Genomic DNA, 21,113 nt, shown 5'->3' with positions numbered 1-21,113 from the left:
GCCACTTGGAATTTATTTTGATGTGTGGCACAAATCTTACTGAGGAATAGATTATACAAAGAAAGCCTTGTAGGTAATAAAAGCACATAATTTGCAGAATAATAGTAAAGCAAACTCTCATGTTCTCAACACCCACTTTCATTAAAAAAGATTCTAATTTTTCCGTATATCTCAATTCTATGACACTCCCTGCCTTTAATTTGAGATTTGCACATGCACATGAGTTCCTAAACAGCACACAGGCTTTTCCTCTTTTGGCCCTTTATGTAAGTAGAATCACAGTGATTATCCTTTTGTGACATAATATTTCTTTTGTCTGTGGTATCGGTTTCTGAGATTCATTTGTTCATATGCAAGCCATTGAATTACTTTTACTGCTATATAGTAGCCCATACTTTAAATGTACCAAAATCTATCCATTCTATTGTTGCCGGATATTGGAATTGTTTACAGCTCTTTGCTGTTAAGAATATGGTTCACACATATCTATTTTATCAGATGGATGGGAATTAATGAAACTGAGGGTGTTCACTTGTCCAGCTATGCTATGTCACTACAGTTGACATTCTGATTGACAATGAATGACAACTTCTTCTGCTCCACATCTGAGCCAGCTTTTTCATAGTCACTCATAAATGTTTGCTCAACTGCGAGCTGTGAGATAGTGTTTTGTTGCAATTTTAATTAGTATTTAATTTATCACAAATGAAATTGATCACTTTTTTTCATTTATTTTTATTAGTTGGAGGCTAATTACTTTACAATATTATAGTGGTTTTTGTCATACATTGACATGAATTAGCCATGGATTTACACGTATTCCCCATCCCGATCCCCCTCCCACCTCCCTCTCTACCTGATCCCTCTGGGTCTTCCCAGTGCACCAGGTCCGAGCACTTGTCTCGTGCATCCAACCTGGGCTGGTGATCTCCTTCACCATAGATAATATACATGTTTCGATGCTATTCTCTTGAAACATCCCACCCTCACCTTCTCCCACAGGGTCCAAAAGTCTGTTCTGTACATCTGTGTCTCTTTTTCTGTGTTCCATATAGGGTTATCATTACCATCTTTCTAAATTCCATATATATGTGTTAGCATGCTGTAATGTTCTTTATCTTTCTGACTTACTTCACTCTGTATAATGGGCTCCAGTTTCATCCATCTCATTAGAACTGATCCAAATGAATTCTTTTTAATGGCTGAGTAATATTCCATGGTGTATATGTACCACAGCTTCCTTATCCATTCATCTGCTGATGGGGATCTAGGTTGCTTCCATGTCCTGGCTATTATAAACAGTGCTGCGATGAACATTGGGGTGCATGTGTCTCTTTCAGATCTGGTTTCCTCAGTGTGTATGCCCAGAAGTGGGATTGCTGGGTCATATGGCAGTTCTATTTCCAGTTTTTTAAGAAATCTCCACACTGTTTTCCATAGCGGCTGTACTAGTTTGCATTCCCACCAACAGTGTAAGAGGGTTCCCTTTTCTCCACACCCTCTCCAGCATTTATTGCTTGGAGACTTTTGGATAGCAGCCATCCTGACTGGCATGTAATGGTACCTCATTGTGGTTTTGATTTGCATTTCTCTGATAATGAGTGATGTTGAGCATCTTTTCATGTGTTTTTTAGCCATCTGTATGTCTTCTTTGGAGAAATGTCTGTTTAGTTCTTTGGCCCATTTTTTGATTGGGTCATTTATTTTTCTGGATTTGAGCTGCAGGAGTTGCTTGTATATTTTTGAGATTAATCCTTTGTCTGTTGCTTCATTTGCTATTATTTTCTCCCAATCTGAGGGCTGTCTTTTCACCTTGCTTATAGTTTCCTTTGTTGTGCAAAAGCTTTTAAGTTTCATTAGGCCTCATTTGTTTATTTTTGCTTTTGTTTCTAATATTCTGGGATGTGGGTCATAGAGGATCCTGCTGTGATTTATGTCAGAGAGTGTTTTGCCTATATTCTCCTCTAGGAGTTTTATAATTTCTGGTCTTACATTTAGATCTTTAATCCATTTTGAATTTATTTTTTGTGTATGGCGTTAGAAAGTGTTCTAGTTTCATTCTTTTACAAGTGGTTGACCAGTTTTCCCAGCACCACTTGTTAAAGTGGTTGTCTTTTTTCCATTGTATATCCTTGCCTCCTTTGTCAAAGAGAAGGTGTCCATAGGTTCGTGGATTTATCTCTGGGCTTTCTATTCTGTTCCATTGATCTATATTTCTGTTTTTGTGCCAGTACCATACCGTCTTGATGACTGTGGCTTTGTAGTAGAGTCTGAAGTCAGGCAGGTTGATTCCTCCAGTTCCATTCTTCTTCTCAAGATTACATTGGCTATTCGAGGTTTTTTTGTATTTCCATTCAAATTGTGAAATTATTTGTTCTAGTTCTGTGAAAAATACCGTTGGTAGCTTGATAGGGATTGCATTGAATCTATAGATTGCTTTGGGTCGTATAGTCATTTTCACAATATTGATTCTTCCAATCCATGAACATGGTATATTTCTCCATCTGTTTGTGTCCTCTTTGACTTCTTTCATCAGTGTTTTATAGTTTTCGATGTATATGTCTTTTGTTTCTTTAGGTAAATATACTCCTAAGTATTTTATTCTTTTTGTTGCAATGGTGAATGGTACTGTTTCCTTAATTTCTCTTTCTGTTTTCTCATTGTTAGTGTATAGGAATGCAAGGGATTTCTGTGTGTTAATTTTATATCTGATCACATTTTAAATGTTCGTTGGAATTCCATGTTTCACCTTCCATGCAATGACTGTTAATGTGTTTTTGACATCTACTTTTTAGAAATGTTTACTGGTGAAAGGTCTTTACACTTGTTGCACATGTCACTTTCCACTCCCTGGCTTTTGTTTTCCTCATTTTATGATATCTTTTGATGAGCAGCAGTTGTTACTTGTAACATGGTCATATTTATCCATCTTTTGCTCACCAGTTTTTTGGCATTTTAAAGAAGTTCTTCATCTCCCATGCATCATAATAGCATTCTGTTATATATGCTTCAAAAGGTTTCATGTTTTTGTCTTTCAAATTTAATGTTCAATTTATTAATGCCTTCAATTTAAGTTTCAATTTACCTGCAGTTTATATTCATGCCTTGTCTCTGAAGAAAAACAGTTTATTTTCCAGCAAAGCCTGTGGGGAGAAGATACCACCCTACCCTCTCCCCACATCTCCTTCCACCCACAGCCCCATCCCTAGAGGATGTCAGAGATACAAAAAATAAGACAGAGAGAGAGAGAGCAGGACAGTGGACAGAGGAAGATGGAGCTGATGCTTTCCATGTGTGGTGTGAAACTCTCTCCAAGGAGGGAGCATTTAAGTAAAGGCCTGAAGCCAGTGAAGGAGTGAGCTGTCTATCCCTGGAAGAGAAACGTGTTTCAGGGGGATCACAGAGAAAAGGGAGATGCTCTGTGCCTGGAGAGTGCATGGAGATTTCAAGGAAATGCACAGGGTCCCATGTGGTCTGAGCACCTGAGAGGAGAAGAGGGGAAATGAGGTTCATTTTCACAAATTTTCTTGTTCTTCACACTAGCTGCCTCCACCTCCAGGTAAAAAAAGTCTCACTTTTAAAGACTCACCTGAGCCTCCCCTCCACTATGAGACTGTCAGGGCTTCCAGACTGCTGGGTGGGGCGAGTGGACTCTCCACTGCCCTGTGATGGGGGTTACTGTCTGTATTACCAGCAGAGAATAGGTTTCTCAAAGACAGATTTTGTTCTTTATCACTAGTGATAAAAATGTCCAGTAAATATTGGATGAATTTATCAATGAATCCAAAAAGGAATGATGCTAACATTTTCTTCCACCTTCACCATGGCCCATTAGAAACTGGGTATAGTAGGAACACTGGGCTTCTGTTAAAATAATCTAGTAATTGTTAGGTCAGTCTTTAACCTTGTAGGTAGGTCCTAGGGATGAGACTCAGGCCAAAACTTCCCACCCTCTCCCCTCACTGAGAGTTAGTGACTGGTCAGCCCTTCTCTCTGTGTTCGCCCCAGTGGGTGTCAAGGTCTGCAGGCTCCATGGGCTGACCGTCCACCTGGCTTGGCTCTCCGTGTCCATCCCAGATTCACAAGTGCCCGCCTGGTACAAGGACGAAGAACTTGGAGTCATTACCTGTTGTGAGTCACAGCCCTGGGGCCCCGGCTGATTTGTGTTTGCTTCTGGCAACAAGAGCGTCCGCCTGCCCCTGAACAGAGGGGCTGGCCACGCCACCCTGGTCAGCTTCCTGCACAAACAGCCTCCTGTCGTTTCTCCTTGACTCAGCCTGTCCCTCTGCCTTACTGGGACATCCTGCCTATCACAGCCACTGCTGTTCCTAACTCTGAATGAGGAAGTGGGTAAGTTCTTTTGACACAAAGAATCCCGGGTGGGGAGTTATGTAGCCAGCCCTGGCCTTAGCACCCCAGGATGATCAGTGACCTAGCCCGCACTGCCTGCAGTCGATTCGTTCTGCCTGAGACAGAGGAGGAGAGGGCGGACTTGGGGTGGGTCCTGAAGGTATGTACTGAGTCAGAGCTGCTGAGGTCAGGCCTGGTTTTCCTGGTTGGGATTCTGAACCATCACTGAAAGACCGCAACCTTCCCCACAGTCTGGGGCTCAGGAAGCCCAGCCAGCCTGCGGGCCCTCTGCTGCCCCCGGGGTGAGCCCACAGACAGCTGCTCTGGGCTCCATGGGTTGCTCTCCTCTTGGGGTTTTCTGGTGGTTTTGGTTCATTGCTACCCTCACTTCTCCTTGGACTATTCAGCAGAAGTGATGTATACCTGTTCCCTGAGACGCTGAACACTAACTAGGAATTCCTCCTTTTCTGTGACCTGGAGTTTTGTAAGCACTCTAAATGTCTAACAAAATCAGGTACAAAATGTCAGAAGAAGATGAAAATAAAGAGAAATGAAATGTCATTTTTTTTTTTTTTCTGGACTCAGTCTTTTAAAAATTTAACTAGTTAATTCATTTCTTTTGGCTGCTCTGGGCCGTCACTGCTGCACACCAGCTTTCGGCAGTGTGGCCTTCATGGCCTGCAGAGGCGCCTCTTCACTGCGGTGCCTGGCTTCTCTCTGTCGTGGCTTCTCTCGTTGTGGAGCGCCTGCTCCAGGGTGTGCACACTTCAGTAGTCGAGTGCCGGGAGCCGGCACATGTGATCCCACCCATGACAAGGCCATGAGGGAGAAAACCTGACAGGCAAGGCGGATCATGTTTTCAGGGGTTTCGAAAAGGCCAGCTCACGAGATCCCACCCATGACAAGGCCATGAGGGAGAAAACCTGACAGGCAAGGCAGATCAGGTTTTCAGGGATTCCGAAAAGCTGCCCAGGGTGCTCACCTTAAAGATGATATCTGTCTTTCTGATGCTTGCTTCAATAGACTACTCCTTAATTTCTGTGACACAGGCAGAAGGCCTTCCCCTATCTCTTCCCAAATAAGAATCGATTTAAAACTTTAATCACTAAGTTTCCTGGGTGGTGGTATTTTATGAGATTATCCAGGGTGAGAGGAGTGTTTTAATTTAAACTCCTTTGCTGGCATTTTAGTTTGTATGGCAAATGCGTTTATGCCCTTGGTACTAATCTGCATGATTGCTTATAATACCCTAATCACAAAATAACATAAAGAACCTGATCATACAAAGGCCCTAACAGACATAGAGCCCTTCGGGGGGTGAGGAAGCCCTATTAGAAAACAGAAGAAAAATTATTCTAAAAGTAGCTATTGGGTTAACATTTGCTTGCTGTGTTTTTGCTCTTAATGTGCTAAGGTTGTGTTATAGAAGCCATTGTTAATATAGTTACAGATGTAGAAAAATAAGAGCTTAGCCCTAGTGTGGTAACAATGAGATGGTTGTTAATTGTCACCCAGGAGTGCTAGGCAGAGGCTGCCTGCCTCACCAAAGTCACAGAGTCAGTGTGGGGTAAACTTCTTAGATAAACTCAGCTGACAACTTCTGCAGAAGGATTAATTTTTATGTTAACAAGGTTATACTTCTATTCTGTACTGCTGCCATATGAGACTGCTACCTTTCAGTTAAGGTCACCACAGAAATGGAAAATAGGTTTACATTCACCTGACCTGCATAAAATGTTAATGGGCCCCAAGGCCAGAAGATAATGTACAAGACCCTCATAAACAAAGAAGTATGCAGGAAACACCCTGGTTTCATGAAGAACAAGCTGATGTAATGTTAAACTATCTTCCCCTTAGAGATGTACTAACTTAGGGTATAAAAGCCACGGTAAAAAAAAATAAAGCATTGCCAGACCCTGCCAGACTCAGCTGCACCCCCCCCCCCCCGGTCTGGTCTCTTTCTCTCTCTCTCCCCCTCACAGACTTGGCCCTATCAAGGCTGGTCTCATGTGTCTTCTCTCGCCAATGACATTCATCCCGAGGGTACCCCCTGGATCCTGCTGAGGCTGGACCCTGGCAGTCGGGGTGCACAGGCTTCATTGCTCTGTGGCGTGTGGGATCTTCCCAGATCAGAGATCAAACCTGTGTCCCCTGCATTGGCCGGTGGATTCTTAACCACTGCACCACCAGGGAAGTCCCTGGACTCAATCTTTCTGAAAGAACTCAATTTAGTTTCAGAAGGGAAGTATAGCAGTGACAAGTGAGGCCAATGGTGGTTGGGTAACCTTTCAAGAACTACTCTAAAGGAAGTCCTAGGATGGCTGGAAATAGTACTCATGGTAAAACAAACAAAAAAGAAGCCAGGCCCAGAATTAGCGCTACTGGGGGAGAGGATGAGGCGGTGCTGGGCCTCTGGACACCCTCTTTTCTTTCACATCAGCTCCTGCCCACAGATATCATTTAGGATGATAACGCTCAGCCAGGGGGAGACTTGGCAGAAGATTAGTTGGGGAGGGAACCCAAGTTCTCACCACATTAGCGACAGCTTCTCATTCTCCTGTGGCCATCAGATCATCTGAGGTGTTTATTTCAAGGGCTGAACTTATGGTTCAGGCCTGAGCTATCTTATGAAGACAAGAGAGTAGGTGGCACTTGTACTCAGAGGAAGCACACCCTTCTGGGAAAATGGGAAACCTGGAGATGAGCAGGGTGAAATGGAGAGCATCAAGTAAATGTCAGAATATGCTTTGAGTGGGCACATAAATTTGTTCAGAAGAACGTAATTAGCTTAAATTTTTTCCTTAAAGACAAATACTTTCCTATACAAAATTTATGAAATGAAGACTGTTTCTGCCAATAATATTTAGTAGGGCAGAAATCTATGTAGTATTTCACCAATGTCTCTGAAGGTGTCAACTAAATTTCACCCCAAATTAAACTTCTTCTGTATTTGATGAGCATGTCTGCTCTGTGGGGGACTTATGATGTACATACTTCTGCTTCTTTCCTGTGCAAGGGGGTTTACGAGCTTTTCTGTGCAACCAGAGTGCTTGATCTTCCACCAAGACATGACTCCTTAGATTGTTTCACCTGCCAGTGAAAAGATTCAGAGTGGCTTGGCCACATATCTGAGGCCATGGATGACAGAACGAAGGTTAAGGCTCCAAAGTTGCCGGATTCCCATACTGGGGGGAGTCAAGATGACTGAAGGCAGTTGCATCCAGAGGGTCAGGGGAGGGCACAGCAGGAAGGACAGGGGACTCTAAACCACTTCGGTGGGTATTGGAGGACAAAGTTGGATGCATTTGATCAAGAATTAGTTATGGAAATGTTTGAGAGTGGTGTTTGTTCTGTGGACTCAAGATTCCCCAAGTGATCATTCTGAGGGTTTCCTGGGATTTGATGTAAATCCTAGAAATTGAATGTTAATTAAATAACTCTGAACAAATAGGTCTAATCAGAATATAACAGCTCATGACGTTCATTTTTTTCTGTGTAAAATGGAAATATTACTACCCTGTTTATGTGGGGAGTAGCCCATAGTGCTTTGACCCCAGAGAGAGGAGGGGTCACCATATTTCTGCATGCCTGTGGTTTGGTAGGAGCCCCCCCCCCACCCCCACCCCCCACCCCCCCCCCACCCCCCCGCCAGGTGAGTGGTTGGGGACTCATGCCTGGGGTATCTAGCAGGGCTCTGGAGGCTTGGCTCTCATGACTGCTTTCCATCTCCTCAGCTTTATCTGGTCAGTTTCAGCTGTCCTGCATGAGGATGCTGAGGAGGATGGTGGTGGCTGAGTCTTGACATTGAAACAATGAGAGGGACTTGCTCTCATTCCTGGTTTGATCTGTGTCTTGCCAAAATGTCTGGTTTCTCCTTCCAGCCGGGATCCTCTAACAGCACCCAGGAAATATTAATGCCAGTACCATCCACCACTCTGTTAGGCATATGGCAGCTCAGGGACTGATATGGAAACAGCCTCTTTCTATCATTCACACCCACTTGTTACAGCATCCGTAAAGGCTGTGACTTTAAAGGACAGATGGGAGAAGTTTCTATTAAAAGAAAAGAAAAATGCATCCCTCAGGCTCACTGGAGAAAAATCCCCTGATTTACTGTGTGAATGGCTACCATAGCCTCAGGTGTGTAGTGAGCATAGATGACAGTGATGAGTGTGAAAGAAGTCTCCAAACCAGAAGAACAGGCATGTCGTCGGGTGAGCCCAGTGTGACAGAAGCTGGGGCAGAGGTGTTCATGGGCAAGAAGGAGTAGTGAGGGGTTATTTAATTTTCCTAATTAAAAAAAATTAAGCTTTTATAGACTATACTTGAACATTTTGGAAGCTACAAAAAAGATAAAATTTTCTCACTACCTTCTTCACAATAACTCAATATCTCTCTGTGTTCTTTAAACTTTGTTCAAATTTGAAAATTCAATGCAATATGTGCAGATTCTTACTTCTTAATGGTGACTGTGTATTGAGGAGAAAGGGTAGAGTGGACCAAATAGAGTGCAGGGCACTGGACAGCAAACTACAGACTAGGGAGCTCCAAGCCCGCACTCCCCTAGGGTGAAATCAGTAAAACAACCAGGGTCTGTCAACTCAGAAGACCCGAGAAATAGCAACAATGATCTCTTTTCTGCTCCCACCATTGCCAGCCCTAGCAGGAGTACAGATTAGCTCCTGGGGTATGTTTGTACGTGTGTGTGCGTGTGTGTGTGTGTGTGTGTGTGTGTGTGTGTGCACGCACGCATGCATGCGCACGTGCATGCGTGTGTGCGTGTTCTTTGTATTTCTTCCTGCCACATAAGTGAGCCTGGATGCTTCAAGTCAGCAATGGCCATGCCATGCAAAGAGCACAGTGAAAAGGGTAGTGTCTTTGGGAGTTGAGTGTGCACACAGAGTTTGTATAATGGGTCCAGGTGCAAAGTTCCAGTTGTTCCCATGGTTCATCCCTGCTTTGTGAGGGAAATGGTCTTCCCTTGGGATTTCAGCTCAAAGCTTATGGAGAGAAGGACTACACAGGCGTATGTTAGAGCCAGCAGCTCTGGGCATGGATGATTGGGCAAACCAAGTGAATTGCTACAGGCTCCTGATGTGAAGGAAGAGCTGTGGACATAGGGATCCCAGGCCTGCAGAGTCAGAGTTCTGATTGCCTGCAGGGGCTCTAGGTGTTAGTGGAGCAGAGGGGTGCAGGGGCTGAGATGCCAGCTGCCTGTCCCAAGACTATAGTAGGAGGGAGCAGAAAAGCCCGTAGCGTGGTCCATCTTTGTTTCTGGCACGTCTTTCTGTCCAGACACCAGGGTATAGGAAAAACTTGATTCTTGCTTTTTAAAGAAGCTATTCTGTAAATATTCTAACTCTTTACTTTTCTACTTCATTTTTTAAAAAGGTAAATGCATATATATACCACTGGAAGTGCTAAAATCGTTTTCATTTAAGTTTGCCCTCGATGTCTTTCCAAGTCAATACCTATAGATCTAACTTATTTAAATAACAACAATAAACCGAAAAGCAAATTGATAGTCTTGTGTTATGTGAATGCTCTGACAATTTACTTAACTGGTCTCTTGCCATGTTTTCTAAATATTCTGTTATTAACTAATGCTGATATCAACATACTTAATATACATGTAGTCGCATTAATGTTTCCGCACACCCATTTCTTGTCATCTGACTTTGCTTGGTAAAGACTGAAAGACCGATTAGGTAGTCAATTTTTCAGTCGTTTCCTTTATGGCTTCTGAGCCTTGTCTTTTTATACTTTAGTAACATCTCATCTCTGAAGTTACAGAGTAAAATGTTTTTCGTGGTTTCTTTCTTTCTGTTTTACTTTCACTGAGCTTACAGCTCACACAGCCCAGCCACGGGCAGAATCTCCCTTGCCCAGGTTGGCCTGGGCCGTACAATCTCGAGGGGAGCTCTTCTCCGCCGCGGCCTCCCGCTCTCCGTCCGCCCTTGTCTGCCGCCTGGGGCGCTCTGTGTCGCGCTGTCCCGAGCGGGGAGCCCCCTCCGAGGCAGAGGCCCCGGGCGAGCTCGGGCGTTCGGGCGGCCTGTGCCGCTGCGGCCTGCCGGCGACGGCAACTCGTCCCGGACGCTCGAACTGGTTGTCGGGCGCCCCCGGCGACCGCTTTGTGTTTTTTTCCTTCGGCGGCCTTCATTAGGGCTGCGATTCAGCCGGTGAACGCAGCACAGAGCTCCAGATGCCGGCAGCACTGGCAGTGATAACCCCGGTGCTGCGGGGGTCTTGGCACGCCTGCTCTTGCTGAAGATTGGATCTGCAGTTCCTTGTAAGGTGGCCTGGCGCTGAGTCTATGGGGGGGGTGGGTGTTTACTGCCGATCACTCGGGTCGACCAGCATCTCCCCGAGTCCCTCCATCCGCGGGGCCTCGGAGCGGGCAGGGAGATGGTCTTCCGTGCTGGAGTGCTTGTTGCTAGCCGGCCAGGTTCCTGGGTCACCCTTGGAGGCGTTCGTCTCCCCTCCTCAGTCCTCCTGCTCCAAGCTCCGTGGCTTGACCAGCGCCCGAGTCCGTGCTCGGGGGGCTCGTTAGTGTGTGTGCCGGAACCCCGTTTCAGGGCTAATACTTGTCTTGCTCCTGGTGGATCTGAAGGGGAGATTTACGTGGCGAGGACGGTCGGTGTGTCTAGGAGCTGGAGAGCGTTTCGGACGTTTTCTCTGCCCGCGGGGGCCGCCTGGGCTATGTCTCGCGGCCAGAAGAAAGTGAACGTGCCCCGCGCGTTCTGAGTCCACATTTTCCGTTTGCCTCGCCTGGGAGTGGCCGTGTGTCTACGTTGGCGGACGGCCCTGAGTTCCCGCCGGTTGTCCTTAGATCCCGGTCGTCCTCCCCTGGAGTAAAGACGGGCCCGGACGGCAGAACAAGGACACGCTGGGCTGCGGGCTGGGGCGTCACCGCGTTGCCTGTTCTCGGGTCTCCCCGCCCCGTGGGGCCCATATACTCACCAGGGCCTAGGGGCGGGGTAGACTGCGTCTTTGTGGGAACCGCCTGTGGTCCCTTCTGTTCCCCTTAGGGGCTCGGCGGTTATGTAGACCCTACACACGGGTTTCTCACCGCGGCTGACAACAGGGAACGTGGTGGGCGAGCAAGGAGGACCCCAGTGCGCGCCTTCCGTCTTGTACGGGTGCGGTGGTGGAAGCTCCAAATGTTTCAGACGCAGGGAGCGGGAGGGGGCCGTCCGGTGAGAGTCGAGGGGAGACGCGATCCTGGCGTTAACTTTAGTCCTGGAAAAGCCTCTGAAAACGAGTGGATGGGAGGACGCTTGGGGAGAGGAATGCAGCCTGCGGTGAAATAGGAGGAAATGAGTGAGGAGCGGGGTTGCTGTGCCGTTTCTGCCCTCAGATATGCGCTTATACTACTGGCGTTTATGCTGTTTCGTTGTAGCTGGATGGTCACCACAGACAGGTCGACCAGACGGCCAGACAACTTTGAGGTTTTTGTACATTGATTATGTGTGTGTTTAATTGGAGTACTGAAATATATAATAATGAAAATTACTATTACATGTTACATTACTGTAATTATTACCGTTGTCTGTAATTATAAAGTTTATCCACAGAATAGCTGCTCAGTTGAAGATGACCAAAGAGGGAGTTTCAGTATGTCTAAATATTGGTTTAAAAGCAGAGGAAACTCTCTACAACCCACGCGGCCTGCTCCATGCCCTGGAGCAACCATTCTGGAAGTCCAGACGCCTAAACTCTGCAGCATGAGGCCTCAAGGTCTGGTCTTGGTCAGTGACTCTTTTCTCCTGTATCCTTTCCAATTAGAAACAAATCGCTGGGAATATGTTCCTTTAAGCAATCCCATGGGCACCCCTCTTCCTGTCCAGGCTGCCTCCAGCTTCCCTACATCACAAGCTTTGAGCAGGATGTGCCTTCCTGTTTGGCTACCACTCCTATGCGGACCCCTAGTCGCAGCCTAATGCAAGTGTTGTGGCTGATCCCTTGCAATGCAAAGAGTAGCTGCTAAATGCACTTACTGATCTGTATTTTTAAATCTTCATAAACATGATAATGGAAGCATAATATTGAGTCAGGAACATGTGTGACATTGTGAATGATTTCCTTACTATTTAGACATTAAATATAGGGCTCCTTATAACTTTTCCATCCTGAAACTAAAGCTATTCAAGGAGGGGAGAGTGGCTCAAGAAGCAAGTGATATACAAATACATACATATATATATATATATATATATATATAATTATGGCTAATTTGCATTGTTGTAGGGAAAGCAACACAAACTGGTAAAACAATTTCCCACCAATTAAAAAAAAAATTTTAAGAAAGATATTACAGCTATTCGAATGCCTTTTGTATGCAAAGACATATTTCCACACTACTTTTTTCACTTTTTTAGTAGAATTCTATAATTGGAATGACAAGAGGTTTATTGACATCTTGAAAAAATTGCTTTCTAGAAACATATCCATTTATTTATGTGTGTACTGCTCACTAACCTTCATTTAATTGCCATATTTTGAAAGAAAATTAATGTAGAAGGAATTGTTATATTTTTTGCTTGTGAGACCAATGTTTTATGTTTTTGTGTTTTTATTCATTATGGAATGACCTGTGTGTCCTCAGATTGATATTCGATAAAGACCTAAAGGGATCATCAGGCAACTGCGAAACTTTCTGAGTAGCTCCCTCCTTTTTAATACCCTGCCACACAGATAGGCCTCCCAACTCACCAGTGTTCTCAATTCAGATTTTAGCAGGAATGTTTATGGGCCCCTTGCCCTGTAGTTGCAGCGTAAAAACTGCCTGAAGGCAGAGAGCTGCGGAGTCATCAGGTTGACATGTGTGTTCAGCTTCACTCCAGGAACCTAGCCCTGGAACCCTAACACTGCCTGCTGTTCAGGGTGTGAGAACAGTTGTTTAATGTATTTTGTTCAACTTTCTAATTCCCAATTGTAGGTGAGGCAGTCTAGACACTGTTCCTCTTATTGTTGCAGGAAAGGAACCCTTTCCAGGGCCCTAGAGTGGGCTCACAATGCTGACAAAGCAAGAGACTTGATTGGGAAGAGGTACTCAGGAGGATAGCAGCAGGGTAAGTTGGTGATGGACAGGGAGGCCTGGCGTGCCGCGGTTCATGGGGTCGCAAAGAGTCAGACACGACTGTGCAACTGAACTGAACTGAAACTGAAAGGAAACCCAAGGGGACTCTGCCACCTGACTTGCAGTCTCAGGTTTTACAGTGATGGGTTGGTTTCCAGGTTGTCTCTGGCCAAGCATTCTGACTCAAGGCTCACTTCAAGTATTTTGTTCAGCTTTCTAATTACCAGTAGTAGGTGAGGAAGTCCAGACAGTGTGTATTTGGAAGAAGAAATCACATTTTAAGAGAAAATTATACTTTTGAATCAATAGTTTAAAATCACCTAGTCACACGTGCTTCAAGTTGTCTTTTGTTTCATATTCTTTGTTTTGCTCATGAACATGTTAAAATAAAAGGAAATATCAGGAGACACACTTACATGGCTTTTTCCCCCCTAGAAGAACGTTATGCCAATAAATCCTGGGTAGGTCTTAGGAGTCTCTGAATTTCAATCCTTCAGGTACTATCAAGTCACTGAGGCAGTTTTTGCCCCTGTTTTTCATAATAAGATCTGCTGGTCTAATAAGTCACACTAAATTTTCTACAGGTTATATTGTGGATAACTTTTTTTTTTCCCTGAATCCCCGTGTCCATCTTCTTTTTCAGCCACTAGCAGTTCATTCTGCTACAAGTGTGCAGTTCACTATCTCTGGATTGGCTTGAGGTGGCCACCTGTGTGACACTTGGCAGCTCACTTCTCATTTCTAATCCATGGATTTGAATTAAAGGGACTTTGAAGCTCTTGCATTCATTACTCAATAAATACTTATCAACTGAGAATTGTAATCACTGGAGGCACATTAATAAATGAATAGATAGGGACCCTGACCTCATGTGACTTTCTGGAGTACACAGACTCTTATAAATAAAAATTTTAATTGGGGGGAAAGTTTTGATTAGCATTATAAAGAAAAAACTGAGCTTTCCAGGTGACTCAGTGGTAAAGAATCCACCTGCCAAGCAGGAGACATGGGTTCAATCTCTGGGTCAGGAAGATCCCCTGGAGAAGGAAATGGCAACCCACTCCACTATTCCTGCCTGGGAACTCCCATGGATAGAGGATCCTGGCAGGCTGCAGTCCATGGGGTCGCAAGAGTCAGACATGACTTAGTGACTAAACAACAATGATGGAAAAAATCAGGATCACATGGGATGGTAAAGGGGAAACACCAGCATTAGATGGGGTGGTCCAAGAATGCTCATCTGAGAGGTGAATATCTGAGCTGCCAACCAGATGAGCAGAAAACAGCAACCACTTTAAGCTCTAGGACAACGGCATTCTAGGCAGAGGGAAGAGCAAATACAAAGGCCCTGAGATGGGCACCAACTTGGAGGGTAGAAACACATGTTGGCTCAGTTGACATGAGTGAGGCATACATGGTGAAGGGGAGGAGGGAGGAGGGAGGAGGGAGGAGGGCGGAGGGCGGGGGGCGGGGAAGAGTCAGGGCCTAGCTCAGTGCTGGCAGCCTGTGATCCTGGGATTCCCATCTGAGATTGTATTTCTATGTTCCTTAAAAGAGCATCTTAACAAAATCTCAACTTGAACATGAATGGGTTTTACCTACCAATTTTTATCTCTCTTTCTGTATCCTATGGTCTGATTCTGCCCTTAGCTGGTCATGAAGCAACTTGCCAGGATTGATTAATGACTTCTAACCCCCCTTTCCATTTACCCCCACACTTCTGCGGCATGTGCTTCTGTGACACGTCCTGTGGCCATGACGCTCTCCTTCCTTTCGGAACGCTTGCTGCTGCCTTCCTGCTTCTCCGCTGCGTCCTTCCCTGTGTGTCTCTCCCTGGCGCTCACAGCAGGTTCACAGCAGACTCACTCACATGCTCTTCCCTTTGGAGTCCCCCGCTCCCATTTCAGCTGTGATATTTGGATACAAATTCCCAAGGATTTATCTCCAACCAAGACTCCTGCTCCCATGTCTGGGCTCTGTAGAATCTTCACCTGAATAAAAACCTAATACACCGTTCCTTCTCCCCAGTTACATCCCTTACAGGCCCTCCCTCTCTCCTGGGCACCAGGCCCCCTGGTTCAAATCCATGACCCATTTCTCTACACTCGAGTTATCTGGCCACACTGGCTCCAGCCCTAATGGAGTGAGTTGAGCAGTGATGGACCCAGAGAAGAGTGGAGACAACAGGCATGTACCCAGTGAGGTTGTAACCACACTGAGAATAAAGGGCAGTGCTGATGAAAGGGAAGACTGTAGGGGGTTTCTGAAGGTTAGAACACGTTGGAAAGCAGTTTTAAACACAGGTGCAGGAGTGCTGTGATAGAGAAGTTGCAGTTTAAAGAGAAAGGCTCATTGCTGGCTCAGAAGGATCTTACTGGTAGCATCTTATCAAATGCTCTCTCAGTTACAAATACTCCAGGTTACAAATCCTTTAGAAATATATCCTACACTTTTGCTAGCAGCAGAGTAACACAGGTAAAGTTATACATTGCAGCATTGTTTGTAATGTAAACAGATTGTTGCATATCCGTGTTCATCCCAATGTGGATGGGCCAAGTGTGTTATAATAGTACATCATCCATTCAGTGCACTTCCGTTCAGGAGATTATGTCCTGAGAGAGGACAGTTTCCAAGGTGTTGTCAAACAAATAAAAGCAGCATGTAACAAAACACCATGCTTAATATACCACTATTTGTGTTTTTAATCATGGAATGAAGGAGAAATATATTTTTGTGTTTGCTTATAAGGAACTCTAGGAGGATCCATAAGAAACAAAATACTACCTGTGGAGGGCAGATGGCCCTGGACAAACAGGCTAAATGATAGGAGGCACAAATTAAAGCAAAGTATATTTTCAGTATCTTGAATCATGTACCTGTATTATAACCTCTTTGGAATTTTCAATACATTGAATTTTTTAAAACCGCCCAAGAATAAAATGCATTTTACTGTTTTTATTTTACTATATTATTTTACTATTTTTACCAACTGAATGAATTTCCAGTTTGTTTTACCACAGCTGTGGTTTGCCTACTCTAAAATGTCTATTCATTAGTCTTTTCTGGTGGTTTTGATGTTTTTATTTTAACTTTGGTAAGAACCAAAGAAAAAAAAATTTCTCAACACGCTAGGTAATTTGTCCTTTTCTCTTTTCCTCCTTTCAGATACTTTATAAACTTTGTGGGTTTTGGCACTATTTTCATAACTTTTATTTGCAAGAAAGATGATAAGGCTATGGTAGTTTGCTAGGGTTGCCAGAATAAAATACCACAGACTGAGGCTTAAATAACAGAATTTCATCTAGGTTAGAGTACTCCCTTCTTCTTCTATTTTGTCTTATCAGCAGTTATGTTTCCTCATTTGTTACTGATTTTAGTTGTCTTTTTTCTTAGTCAATATAGCTAAAGATCTGTTGCTTTTGTTAACCTATTTGAGGTAACTTTTGTTTAAAATTGATTTCCTTGGTTTTCCTCTTCTGTATATTTATCTGAGAGCTAGTCTTTAGTATTTTCATTCCTCCTTCTAGCTTTGAGTTTGGTTTGATCTCCCTTTTCTACCTGGGTGTAAAGATAGGTTGCTTATTTGAACTTTCTTTTTAATGTATGCATTAACAGCTTTACATTTCATTGTTGGTGATGTTTTTGCAGAACCCATACATTTTGGTATGTTCTGTTTATATTTTCATTTGTCTCCAGGTATTTTCTAAGTTCTTTTTTGTTATTATTATTTGCCTACTGGTTATTTAAGAGTGTATTTAATCTTCACATACTTGTGGATTTTCCCACTTTTCCTTCTACTATTAATTTTTAGTTTCATTGCATTGTGACAGGAAAAAGTTCCTGTGTGTGATTTGAGTCTATTTATGGTAGACTTGTTTTCTGGCCTAACATGTGGTCAATTTTGGAGAATGTTCCCCGTGCACTTGTGCAAAGTATGGAATCTGTCTGTCTCTGCCCGGGTCACACGGTGCCCTAGCTGCACGGTTCTCAGGGGTCACCTCTCACTGTCGGGCGCGACTGTTGGGTCGGTCGGCCATTTTCATGCATTAATCACACGGGGAGATCACTGGGACAAAAGGGACACCGTTCTGTCAGCCGGTGACTCTCAATACCCCATGGCAGGGAGGCTAAGAGTGGGCTCTGGTACATCCCGGGAGCCTCTCTCAGACTCACCCCTTGGCTACATTCTCAGAACCTGGAAAATTTAGCCCTGCAAAAGGCCTGGCCCCAATACAAACTCAGTTCAGTTCAGTCACTCAGTCGTAGCCGACTCTTTATGACCCCATGAACCGCAGCACACCAGGTCTCCGTGCCCATCACCAATTCCTGGAGCTTGCTCACACTCATGCCCATCGAGTTGGTGATGCCATCCAACCATCTCATCTTCTGTCGTCCCCTTCTCCTCCTGCCTTCAATCTTTCCCAGCATCAGGGTCTTTTCAAATGAGTCAGCTCTTCCCATCAGGTGCCAAAGTATTGGCGTTTCAGCTTCAACATTAGTCCTTCCAATGAACACCCAGGCCTGATCTCCTTTAGGATGGACTGGTTGGATCTCCTTGCAGTTCAAAGGACTCTCAAGAGTCTTCTCCAACACCACAGTTCAAAAGCATCAATTCTTCAGTGCTCAGCTTTCTTTATAGTCCAACTCTATGTTCACTCTTACAGTCTCCTCTTTGACCACTTCCAATTTGCCTTGATTTATGGACCTAACATTCCAGGTTCCTATGCAATATTGCTCTTTACAGCATCAAACCTTGCTTCTATGACTGGCCCCATCCACAACTGGGTGTTGTTTTTGCTTTGGCTCCATCCCTTCATTCTTTCTGGAGTTATTTTTCCACTGATCTCCAGTAGCATATCGGGCACCTACCAACCTGGGGAGCTCATCTTTAACGTCCTCTTTTTGCCTTTTCATACTGTTCATGGGGTCTCAACGAAAGAATCCTGAAGTTGTTTGCCATTCCTTCTCCAGTGGACCACATTCTGTCAGACCTCTCCACCATGACCCGTCCGTCTTGGGTGGCCCCACACGGCATGGCTTAGTTTCATTGAGTTAGATGAGGCTGTGGTCCGTGTGACCAGATTGGCTAGTTGTCTGTGATTGTGGTTTCAGTCTGTCTGCCCTCTGATGCCCTCTCTCAGAGCCTACTGTCTTACTTGGGTTTCTCTTACCTTGGACGTGGGGTATCTCTTCATGGCTGCTCCAGCAAAGCATAGCCGCTGCTCCTTACCTTGGATGTGGGGTAGGTCCTCTGGGCCAAACTCCTGCGCTGTCAATGCTGCGGTGCTCCTGTGCCATGGGGGAACCCCCAAAAATGGCCTCTGAAAGGCACACTAGCTGTGGCCAAAAGCAGTGAGAGAACTCCTAATTTCCTTACGTTCAGCCCTCCATGGCCCTCAGTCGGAATCTGGATTTCAGGGACTCATGCCGCATGTCTTCCTGTTGCCTCCCTGTCTCCTGGCCCCCTCTCTCTCCATCAGGTTTCCTAGACGACCCCTACTCGACCTCTCATACCCACATGATAAGTTTTCTTAGAATGAGGTTTTCAAAAACAGATTATGAATTTCTTTGCCTATAAGTGATTTATATATTTTTTAAAAATCTTTTGTTACTTTGGTAAAGTAAATAAGCATTATTTAAGATTATGGAGCATGTAAAAGCTCATTCTGCTTCCACATAAAAATAACCCCTCACTGTTAGACTTTTGCTATTCTGATGTCCTTAAAACATGACAACAATCTACTCCTAAAATGGGGAATTAAAAATGCGGGAACAGTAGCTGTAAATCAAAGAGTCAGGGCTATGGGAAATCCAAGGCAGCCGCTTGGCTTTTCCTGGCTCCCTGACAAACCTCATTTTTATTTAATGGGTTAACGCCTTCCCTGGCTACCGGGTTAATGCCCTCACAATGACAAAAAAAAAGAAAAATTATGTTTCACTTAATATTAAGTTCTAGTTTTGTTAGTTAAGGTCTGTGTTTACTACGACTCACTTCTGAGATAGTTCTTTGTTGTTATGTTATATTGCTAAAAGATTTAATTAATTAAGTTATTAAAAAGGACACTCTAAGTTTGTTTTGAAAGCTTATCTCAGTAACTAATCTTTGGATAAAGGTCAGATCCTCCACGATGTACAACCAGAAGATTGACACCTGACTATAATCATTTAACAATGTCAGATGACCTGGGGTATACTGGGCTCTACCTAATGAAATTTCTTGACTTAAATTCTGGCTTGTGACCTTACTAATATGGCTAGCTATATTATTTTCCATGTTGCTTGTTTCAGAAGATTGTTTCTTATATTTCTAAATGTGTGAATGACCTGTGATAAAATGCTGACATGCAGTTCCATATGAGATCAATGACTGTAATAATGTAATTCTAGATATGGGAAGAAGCAACAAGAGGGAATATTCTCCTGGGCCAAGAGTCTAGTGAGACAGGTATGGTCCAGAGACTTGCTACTTGCAAGGTCTGGTCTAGTAACAGCACAGAGTGGCCTGTCAATGGAATCTTCATTAGACCTGGGACACAAAGGCCATGAAATGCCCCCAAAGCATGGTCAAATATGTGGCTGTGAAGAGACCGTGTTGACTGGAAGTTGGCACTTACCTGCTGTCTCTACAAAGATTTCATCATGACCACTGCAAGCTGCTGACCTTCAACCCCCCTTGAAAGGAGTTCAGGATGGAGATAAGAAATAAGGCACTCTGTGCTCTGGGAAAAACCCAGAAGAACTGGCCTTCGGAGAGTCAGATGCTTTCAGGTAAAGATTTTTATGAGCCCAAATTCTTGCATCTTCTTATACCTAGAGAAACACTAATGTCATGAACCAATGTCTAGTCCTGGTTCTCCTGGCTAGCTCCTCGGGAGCTTTTCTACTTCTCTTAATCTTTGGGCCATGTATTTTTAACTTTCTGTTAAATTTGTTTATTCTAGAATACAACAAATCTCCAAGTGATAGTTTGACAAGAATATTCCTGGCCAACACCCAGACAATGCTGGAACAAGCCGCCTTATCATTCCATGGACTCTCATCTCCCTCCATAAAGGCACAACACCCCTGTACAGCCTGAAGAAGTCAGAGTGGTCATCGCGCCTTTTCCCCTGAGACTGGGTTCCCAAATGCCTGAGAAGGGAAATAGTTAGATAGTTAGACGTGAGCAGGGTATCAAAAGGGGTCAAAGAATTGGCCCTAAAAATAAAGAGAGGGATGAAAGTAGTGACCCAAGGACCGAAGAGCAGATAAAACCAAGGGGGAACGGAATGCAGGAATGGAAAACCAGACCCTTCTCATCCTTCCCTCCCCCATGTTGTAACTATTAACAGATTTCAGGTCCTCCTGAGCAATATAACCTGTCTCCCTTCCTACCCCATAGGGAGAAGGTCTTTGCCTCACTCTCCGCCCTCCCCCTTCCCCCCAGGAGATGTGCCTCATCCAATCAGCAAATGACCGGCAAGACCCCTATCCTGCTCCCTGTACCCTGGGTATAAAATTGGAATAAGGACCCCTGTTCAACGATGGTTCTCTCTTGAGCTGGCCCACAGTTCCAATGGTGTCTCCCACTCCAATAAACTTCATTTCCCTCTCACTCTGTCTCATGTCAGGAAATTCTTTTCCAACCGGGGCCCAGACCATGACAATTTTCCTTACTGTTGTTACAAAATACTGATTAAATTTT

General features: G+C 44.4%; 1 long non-coding RNA gene across 9 annotated transcripts in view; it reads left to right on the top strand.

Annotated features, from left to right (window-relative positions):
* The window catches only part of LOC133041709 (uncharacterized), a 44,965-nt gene extending 23,942 nt beyond the window's left edge, over positions 1-21,023 (top strand). For 4 of the 9 annotated variants that reach the window (XR_009689297.1, XR_009689296.1, XR_009689298.1 and 1 more), the window contains 3 exons: positions 13,327-13,421; positions 19,817-20,197; positions 20,371-21,023. This is a non-coding gene — a long non-coding RNA (uncharacterized LOC133041709). The other 5 variants (XR_009689294.1, XR_009689291.1, XR_009689293.1 and 2 more) reach the window with 5 other exon arrangements.
* The last annotated feature ends 90 nt before the right edge of the window (positions 21,024-21,113 follow it).

This window comes from Dama dama, chromosome 20, assembly GCF_033118175.1.
Source record: "Dama dama isolate Ldn47 chromosome 20, ASM3311817v1, whole genome shotgun sequence".
NCBI classification, from domain to species: Eukaryota; Metazoa; Chordata; class Mammalia; order Artiodactyla; family Cervidae; genus Dama; species Dama dama.
This window is presented reverse-complemented; position numbering and strand designations above follow the sequence as displayed.